Raw genomic sequence first — 9,694 nt, 5'->3', positions numbered from 1 at the left:
CTGGCACTCGGGCACAAAAAGGGGGTTCTATGCAGATGAAAGCCAATCACAAGAAATTTAAGAGGTGCTTCGGAAGTTATTTCTTAGGAATTAGGGCAAAACTTTTGGATACAGCTAATTGAGCGAAGCGGGTAAAGGAATCATCAGAAGCTTGGAGGGTTGAAATGGAAGCCTCAGGCCTGTGGTCACACGGGGTGTTCTGAACCGTTCATTCATTCGTTCATTCATTCATTCATTCAACCATCCAACCAGTGTTTCGGAGAGTAGTGGGAGCTGTGCTAGGCATTCTCTTCAGTCCAGCTTTAAAAGACTACACTAGGACCAAAACTTGCATCTTTATAGCTCTCAGCCCCAGGAGGACAACAAAAGTCAGGTCGTCTTGTGTCCGTTTTTCCGAACTGCAAATGAAAGAACGACACCCCTCTTACCCCCCCCTTGCCCCACCCACCGGCCCTGCCCGACAGGAAGAACCAACATTTTTGGCCTTAAAGTGTGGTTCCTATCTCCAGCAAAAAGTGACTCGAGTGTCCTAGGAGTTCCTGTGAGGGTGACTCCCATGTCGGCAGGTGTGCGGAGGCCGAGCCCCTCAGCCCGCCGGGCTCTGGGCCCCCAAGAGCCCCTGTGCCCCATGCTGGAACCTCAGTGCTTCCAAAGACCACTCGGAGCCCCCGCGCCTTCCAAGAAGCAGATTCTGGTTTCCAGCAGCATCAGACGCTCACGCACACTCCCTTGCTGATAGTCCAAAGCAATCTGCAAAAAGCTGAATTCTGTTCTACCAAGAAAGAAGAAAAAAAAAAAAAAAAAGAAGGCAGGCCTGGAGATTTATATCAGGTCACAAAAGCTTCGGAGAAAGTAGTCAGAATTAAAGAGAACATAAATCATCTTTTCAAAATATATTTTTTTCTTATTTACCAGATTTCTACACGCAGAATATTTGTCAAGTATTAAATCTAAATAGACATCCAATCCTAAAGAGGATGAAATATGTGAGAAAGTACACGATGATCAGTCTCAAGCAGCATAGCAGATAATGCCCCCGTGATACTTTGGAGACCGTGTGAACAATTAAGGTAATTATCCATACTAAAAAACTATTTTATAGAAACGGGCTGCAAAGAAAAGAATCACATTAGGGTCGAAACGATGAGAAAGCAGCAGCCACACGGGCAGTCGTTCGGAGGCCTTACCTTTTCTTTGCTCCACTACTATCTGTTTGACTAAGAGAGCTGAAAATTATACCATTTGTGTTAGAATCAAATGCAAATGGAATAATTGTCCCTTCTCTAATCAAAACACATTTGTGGATTGAAATACCACATGGGGCAATTTTCAGTTAATCATGGATGTTAATAAATATGACTCTAAGCTCATAAACAAACATTACTTTGGCTAATATAATATAGGAAATTATTGTTAAGCTTGATCAGACATGTAACAAAACTGAACTTTGCAGAAAGTCGGCAAATTAACCGTCTGAAAATAGAGACGCGAACCAGCGGTAATGAAAGATTAGATTTAGCTAAAATGCTTAGACAAATCGTGCATTAGCACTAGGAAATATTTAAAGCTGGCTTTGCTGAAAATGGAAAATATTAAGTACTGTCGGAGCATTAGCTTCTTTAAAGAGCAAAGAACCAAATGCTTAGTGATTGGAGATTTAAAAACTAGAAAATCAGGTTTACCAAAATCGAAGTCACCCAGAGCCTGAATTATATCAAAGCCTCTAACGACAAACGGTATTTTCAAGTGAAATAGAAATATTTAGTACTCATTCTATTTCCATCACTGAGCTTACAAGCCATTTTGAGAATCCTTAATGTTAGTCTTCCCTCAGTATAAAATATGTATTTATTTTGGTCACAAAAATACCACAGTGGCTATTAAAGTATCCCAGTCCTCTAGAAGCCCAGTGCTAGATTCAGGCCTGCGGAGGGACTAGTCAAGGAGAAGCTGATGATACCACTTGCACCTTCAAAGGAAAACCCTGAGCTTACACCACAAACTTGACACATACGCCAGGGCCAAAATATCTTCTCTCCAGATCTACTTGTTTCAAAATGATAACACGTTCCTCCAAGCTGAGCCTTTCGCATTTACGGGAGTGGGAAGCTTCCAATTGCTTCCAAGGAACCCTAGACAGTCTGCTGTTGGGTCAAGAGCCTGCCCCGGAGAGAATGCAGTGTGAGAGGTTTTTTTTTCCAGTTTTATAGAGAAACAATTGACATATGTCACTGTATAAATTGAAGGAGTACAGGCCGGCGGTTTGATTTACATGTGCTGTGAAACGATTGCCGCGGTAGGTTCAGCTAACATCCATCATCCTACATGGGCACCAGAAAAAGAAAAGAAAGAGGAAACAAAAGAAGAAGAAAATTTTCTCTTTGTGATGAGGACTCTTCGGATTTTACTCCCTTAACGATTTCCTGTCTGTCCTACAGCAGCGTTCACGGTGGTCCCCACGTTGCGTATTGCATGCCTCGGGCTGGTGTGTCCTCTAACCAGAAGTTTGCACATTTTGGCCACCTTCTCCGTTTCCACCTTCCCCCCACCTCCACCTCTGGCAACCACAAGTCTGTCTTTTTTTTCTACGAGCTTGTTTCTGTTTTTGTTTTAGATTCCACATTAGGTGAATCGTGCAGTATTTGTCTTTCTCTGTCACCCCCATCTTACTTAACAAATGCCTTCAAGATCCATCCATGTTATCACAAATAGGATCCCCTCATTTTTTTATGATTGAGTAATATTCCATTGTGTGTGTGTGTGTGTGTGTGTACACCAATTTATTTACCGATTCATTCATTCATTCATTCATTCATGGCTGCTTAGGTTGTTTCCAGGTCTTCCTATGGGAGCACAGACATCTAGTCAGGTTAGTGTTTTCATTTCAGTGGATATATTCTCCAAAGTAAAGTCACCAGATCATACGGCAGTTCTCTTTTTAATTTTTGTGAGGATCCTCCATACCCTTTTCCATAGTGGCTGCACCAATTTATGACCCCACCAAGAGTGCACAAGAATTCCCTTTCTCCACATCCCTACCAGCATTTCTTGTCTCTTGTCTTTTTGATGATGACCATTGGAATAGGTGTGAAGTGATGTCTTACTCTGGTTTTAATTTGCATTTCCCTGTTGACTAATGATGCTGCACTTCCTCTCAAGCACCTGTTGGCTCTTTGTATGTCTTCTTTGGAGAAACATCTACTGAGGTCATACCTTTGGTTAAAATTGGGCAATTTAGGTTTTTTGGCTATTGAATTGTAGGTGTTAGTCATATGTTTTGGATATTAATCCATTATCAGATGTATGGTTTGCAAATATTTTTCCCGTTCTGTAGGTTGTTTTTGCACTTTGTTGATAGTTTCTTTTGTTAGGTGGAAGCTTTTTAGTTTGAGGTGGTCCCACTTGTTTTTTTCTTGTCTCTTGTGCTTTAGGTACCATATTCCAAAATCATTGCCAGAGTTCATGTCATAGAGTATAACTGCTATGTTTTGTTTAGGAGTGTTATGTTTTTAGGTCTAGCATTTAAGTCTTTAATACACTTTGAGTTAATTATTTCTGAGTGGTATAAGCTAGGATTAGGATTCCATTTTCATTCCTTTGAATATTCAATTTTCCCAGCACCATTTATTGAAGAGACCACATCTTTTCTCTGTTGAGTATTCTTGACTCCTTTGTCAAATATTAGTTGGCTATAAACATGTGGATTTATGTCTAGTCTCTCAATTCCATTCTCTTGGCCTGTTTGTTTTTATGCCAGTACCACGCTGTTTTGATTACCATAGTTTAATGAGATAGCTTGAAATCAGGGAGTGTGATGCCTTCTGTTTTTTTTCTTCTTTCTTGGGATTTCTTTGATTGCATATAAATTTTAGAAGTGTTTTGTCTGCTTCTGTAATAAATGCCATTGGAGGGGCACCTGGGTGGCTCAGCAGTTGAGCATCTGTCTTTGGCTCGGGACCTGATCCTGGAGTTCTGGGATTGAGTCCCACATCAGGCTCCCTGCAGGGAGCCTACTTCTCCCTCTGCCTATGTCTCTGCCTCTCTCTCTGTGTGTCTCTCATTAATAAATAAATAAAATCTTTTAAAAAAATGCCATTGGTATCTTGATATGGATTGTACTGAATCTATAAATGGCTTTTCATAGTATTGACATTTTAACAATACTAATTCTTCCAATCCATGAATATGAGATAATTTACCATTTATTTATCCCTTCTTTGTCTTCTTTTATCAATGTCTTACAGTTTTCAGAGTAAAACTTTGTCCTCCTCGGTTAGGGTTATTTTTCAGTATTTTGTTTTTGAAGCTATTGTAAATGGGATCAATTTCTTTTCTCTTTTACAGAAAAGCCATTGTTAGTGTCTAGAAACACTACTGATTTTTGTATGTTAATTTTGTATCCTGAAGTTTTATTGAGTTCACTGATTAAACCTAACAGTTTTTTGTTGAAATTTTAGGATTTGTCACCTGTGAAATTATTTCCTCTGCAATAAAAAACAATTTTACATCTTCCTTTCCAATACTGATACCTTTTATTTCATTTTCTTGCCTGACTGCCCTAGCTAGGACTTCAAGTACTATGTAGGATAGGAGTGTTAAGAGTCAATGCCTTGGTCTTATTTCTGATCTTAGGGAAAAGCTTTCAACCTTTTACCATTGAGTATGATAGCAGATGTCAGCTCATCATATATGCCCTTTATTATGTAGAGGTAGGTTCCTTCTCTGCCTAATTTGTTAAGAGTTTTTATTATGAACAGAAGTTGAATTTTGTCAAATACTTTTTCTGCATCTATTGAGATGATCATATGATTCTTTTCTTTTGTTCTATTAATGTACCACACTGATTGATTTACATATATTGAACCATCCTTGTATCCCAGGAATAAGTCCCACTTGATCATGGTGAATGATCCTTTTAATATCCTGCTAAATTCAGCTTGCTCGTATTTTGTTGAGAATTTTTGCACCTGTATTCATTAAGGATAATTGGCCCCTATAGTTCTCTTTTCTAGTCATGTTATTTCTCATTTTGGTATCAGGATAATGCTGGCCTGATAAAATGAATTTGGGAGTGTTCCCTCCCTCCAGTGTAAGGAAATGTTGACATCTAAGCTTTAGGAAGAAACAGCAATATTTTATGTATTACAGCTATTTTTTAAATCTCTGGGTCAATCTTCAGATCAATCTCTACATATCTGTGCAACTAAGTATAAAATCACACTCTATACATAAAAGCAATGCAAGACTCCATCTGAAAAATTCCAGTAATAAAGGCAAAAATCAGCCCTTCCTTTGATTTATTTAAGTAACTGTCACTCTTCTCCACTTGTACAAAAATGTAGATCTAAGTCTAGAAAAGGAAAAGAAACCTTGAGTAGCTAGTCAGTGAGTTCATCTAAGAGGGCCAGTTACAATATGTGTGGCATCTTTCTACAATCTACCTTCCACTTTTTAAAAATTCCGATATTGTCAAGTATGGCAATCAATACATATGGCTAGTGAGAATAATAATTGTGTCTACTTACCAAATACCACATATTTATAAGTCTTTGTATTTGTGTTGATTTACCTTATTAAAAACTCTTACAACAATTCTCTAGGGTAGGTACTGTTTTTAATCCTCATCTTTTAGATGAGAAACCACAGCTTAGAGAGGATAAGATACCTATCCTGATTACTGGTACAGTTGGGATTTGAACCCAGGCAGACTTCAGAATTGCTGGTGAGGATTAATGAAAGCATAACCTTTCAAACACATGCTGTCACTATTCTGAATTTCTTACATTAAAATATTCTGTGTAAACCAAAATTATAAAAATGTGCCCTTTCTACATTGTATATAATAAAATAATTATCCCTATTAAAAAGTAGAACTTCTATCTTTTAGGTTTAGGTTCACAGCTTGTTGCTCTATCTTCTCCATTTTCAAGGAAATAGAGTAAAAGAAATATTTATCATGCTGTGAGTCCTTGACTGAATCCACTTGCCCTTCTTCCGTACTGAAAACCAGACTAAACATTTCTGGATGTCTACATTTTAAAATTTCTAACAGTAACGAGTAAACTCTACCTGGGGTACTCTGACAAGACCCCCACATTGTCAGCAGGCCTCACATTCTAGTGATTCGATTGCACCAGTGCACTCATGGTCCAACCCTTTCTGGGTCCACCCATCCTTGGATCATTCTGATATACAGTCTGTGTAAAGCACTCACTGTTTTTGAAAATCACTGTTGGAAAACCATCAAGAAGGCAATGAGCTTTCAAGACGTAATATCTTAAAGGAACCTATAAATGAAATAGGTCAAGGATGAGGCACATAAGTGGCTGGGAAAAAAAAATCTACATTTAGTTTATACAACTTCAGCTCCCTGTCTGTTCAGATTCCATATAAGGAATAGTAACTTTTCAAGCAAGCAGGCCTGGACATATTTCTTGGCCTTATAATTCTCACAGTTCTAGACATTCCAAGGTAGAGGGTCATTCAAACAGAGTTGTAATTTCTTGTGTATATTTATTTCCAAAGTATCTTATGCATATTTTCCCAATGAAATCATAGATGGAGGCTAGGGGAATGCTAGCTGGGTTATTTTTCAAGCATGCCTAGAAGAAGCAGTCAAAAGAACTGCTCTGTCCTTTTCAAGAAAAAGGGCCGGACTTGAGCTGGATTACTGCAGCAAGAGTTTTGACCACTGTGCAGTTCACTTGACCTGCAGCTTTTGTCTTGAAGATGATGTAAGCAGAGAAGAGAGAGGAAAGACATTCATGAGATTTAAAGAATAAACTTCCCTATGGTCACTTAGGAGAATGACATGCATAATACACACGTCAGACTGGTGAGGCAGTAATAAGAGAGTTAGTCCAACAAGAATGTTCTGAGAGGCCAACCATCAGAAGTCAAGGGTCTCCTCCAAATCCCAACCACTCACCAGCAAAGCACCCTTGAGTGCACTACTCACTGCCTTAGTGCTTTGATGGCCTTATCTGAAAGAGGTAAAAGAGGTTGGACAGACCAAGATGGCAGCATGTTCTCAGATCTAGTCGCTACTAAAAATCAGAAGTCAAGTTTTTAGTATTTGTTTTACTGTACTTAAAAATAACCAAATGATATATTTATAGTTTTATGTCTTTAGGTAAAAATTAAAAGGCAGGACACCTAATGAAATGAGGAGGTTTTGAAAATCTGCACAGATCCAGGGATGATCATTATCAACTCCCAGATAATGAGAATGGTTTAGTCAAAAGGCAAAATGATTTAAGGGAAAAGTGGATGACTCTGTATTCATTCGACAAATATTTATTTCTATCCATTCATTCATTCAGCCCTTATTGGACAGACATTCCTCTAGACACTTGGGATATATCAGTGAATGAGACATTAATCCATGCCCTCCTGGAGCTTACATTTTCATGGTGAGAGAAACTCACCATTAAACATTAAAGACAATAAATAAGAAAACTTTCCTGTAAGTGAAAGCATGTTAGATGGTAGGGAAGACAGAGACAACTGAATGGACTGAGGGGATCAGGAGTTTGGGAATTGGGGACCAGCACAGGTTGCCCTCTTAAATACAGGGGTCAGAGTAACACCCATTGAGAAGTTGAGGATACTTGAACAAAGACTTCTAGATGAGGGAGCTAGTTATGCAGATCTATGAGGAAGAGCCCAGAGTTTGAGAACAGCAGGTGCCTGTAAAGACCATGGTTCCTTGCCCCAACAGGCACAAAAAGCTATTGCAGGGATTTTCCCCAAAGAAAACTATGACCAACTGTGTTTCTGAATTGAGAAACTGTATTCCCCAAACGTTTCCCTGGACAAGTAAGGTATGTATGTATGTAAATACAGTCTCCTATTCTTAATAATACTACTGAACCCTCATTGGGCACTAAGTGTTGGTTTTCTAGTTGGAAGAATTTAGAACAGTCTTGCTCTGTCTAAACTCATTTACCCTTTAATTCTAAAGCCGAAATCAGGCATTTGCAGAATTAGATTCTACTGGCATTTATCAACTGTCTGCTTCTGTGCCAGAAATAACTGTGTCCATCATAATTGGGAATAAAGGATACAAGCTGAGAAGTGTATAAAACACACATTGTAACTTAATCTCCTTCAAGGTGAGGCTTCTCATCTGTTACACAAAAGAACATCTTCTATTTCTGAAAGTTTGGTGAGGATTAAATGAGCAAACATGTCAAATACCTGGAACGGTGTGGGGCTTACAGGTAGTCACTTAACTAACACTGCTTATCTTTCTCTCAAATCGATGGAAGATGTTACTGTTTTAAAATTAAACTAACATGAGGCCAAAGGGGTGCCCAGTTTGCTACTGGCGAAGTTAAGTGCAATCCCCATACATACCATCAGCAGAACAGGATTTTTAAAGAAGTTCAGAAAGAAGTTTAAGCCTCCTCTCTCCAGGCATCCTCGTGAGAGTGACATCATCTTTAAACCCTGCGTGGCAATCCCTGACGCACCACCGCGATGCCCAGGGAAGACAGGGCAACCTGGAAGTCCAACTACTTCCTTAAGATCATCCAACTTGTGGATGATTATCCAAAATGCTTCTTGTGGGAGCAATGTGGGTTCAAAGCAGATGCAGCAGATCCGCATGTCCCTCCGCGGGAAGGCTGTCGTGCTGATGGGCAAGAATGCCATGATGCGCAAGGCCATCTGAGGGCGTTTGGAGAACAGCCCAGCACTGGAGAAACTGTTGCCTCATATCCAGGGGGAATGTGGGCTTTGTGTTCACCAAGGAGGACCTCACTGAGATGAGGGACATGCTGCTGGCCGATAAGGTGCCAGCTGCTGCCCGTGCTGGTGCCATAGCTCCATGTGAAGACACTGTGCCAGCCCAGAACACTGGTCTGGCGCCCAAGAGGACCTCCTTCTTCCAGGCTTTAGGCATTACCACTAAGATCTCCAGGGGCACCACTGAAATCCTGAATGACGTGCAGCTGATTAAGGCCAGAGACAAAGTGGGAGCCAGTGAAGCCACACTGCTGAACATGCTGAACATCCCTCCCTTCTCCTTTGGGCTGATCGTCCAGCAGGTGTTTGACAATGGCAGCATCTGCAACCCTGAAGTGCTTGACATCACAGAGGAAACTCTGCAGTCTTGCTTCCTGGAGGGTGTCCGCAGCGTCGCCAGTGTATGTCTGCAGGTAGGTTACCCGACTGTTGCATCAGTGCCCCATCCTATCATCAATGGATACAAGCGGGTCCCGGCTTTGTCTGTGGAAAATGATTACACCTTCCCACTTGCTGAAAAGGTCAAGGCCTTCTTGGCTGATCCATCTGCATTTGTGGCTGCTGCCCCCATGGCCACTGCCACCACTGCTGCACCTGCTGCCGCCGCAGCCCCAGCCAAGGTTGAAGCAAATAAAGAGTCGGAGGAGTCAGACGAGGATATGGGATTTGGTCTCCTTGACTAATCACTAAAAAGCAACCAATTCAGCGAAGTTTATTTGTGAAACAAGGAAATAAAGGCTTAATTCTCTTAAAAAAAGAAGTTTAAAATAGGCTTGGAATATTTGGAACCTTTGGGCAGTCAGAAATTAAAATCAATCAAAGTGCATTGAGAGTACAGGGTTTCGTATGGAATTCCCAACAAGAAATTCTAGTACAGCTCTAATGTGTAAGTACTATTCAACCCTCACTGAAGCCTACAGGTGGCAAATAAGGGAAAAACAGAGAC

General features: G+C 40.3%; 1 pseudogene; it reads left to right on the top strand.

Moving 5' to 3' along the window:
• Positions 1 to 8,481: 8,481 nt before the first annotated feature.
• LOC129512015 (60S acidic ribosomal protein P0-like) lies at positions 8,482 to 9,477 on the top strand (annotated as a pseudogene).
• Positions 9,478 to 9,694: the final 217 nt, after the last annotated feature.

Source organism: Nyctereutes procyonoides, unplaced genomic scaffold (assembly GCF_905146905.1).
Source record: "Nyctereutes procyonoides isolate TBG_1078 unplaced genomic scaffold, NYPRO_anot_genome, whole genome shotgun sequence".
Classification (NCBI taxonomy): domain Eukaryota; kingdom Metazoa; phylum Chordata; class Mammalia; order Carnivora; family Canidae; genus Nyctereutes; species Nyctereutes procyonoides.
The sequence above is the reverse complement of the archived record's forward strand: the minus strand, read 5'-3'. Positions and strand labels throughout refer to the sequence as shown.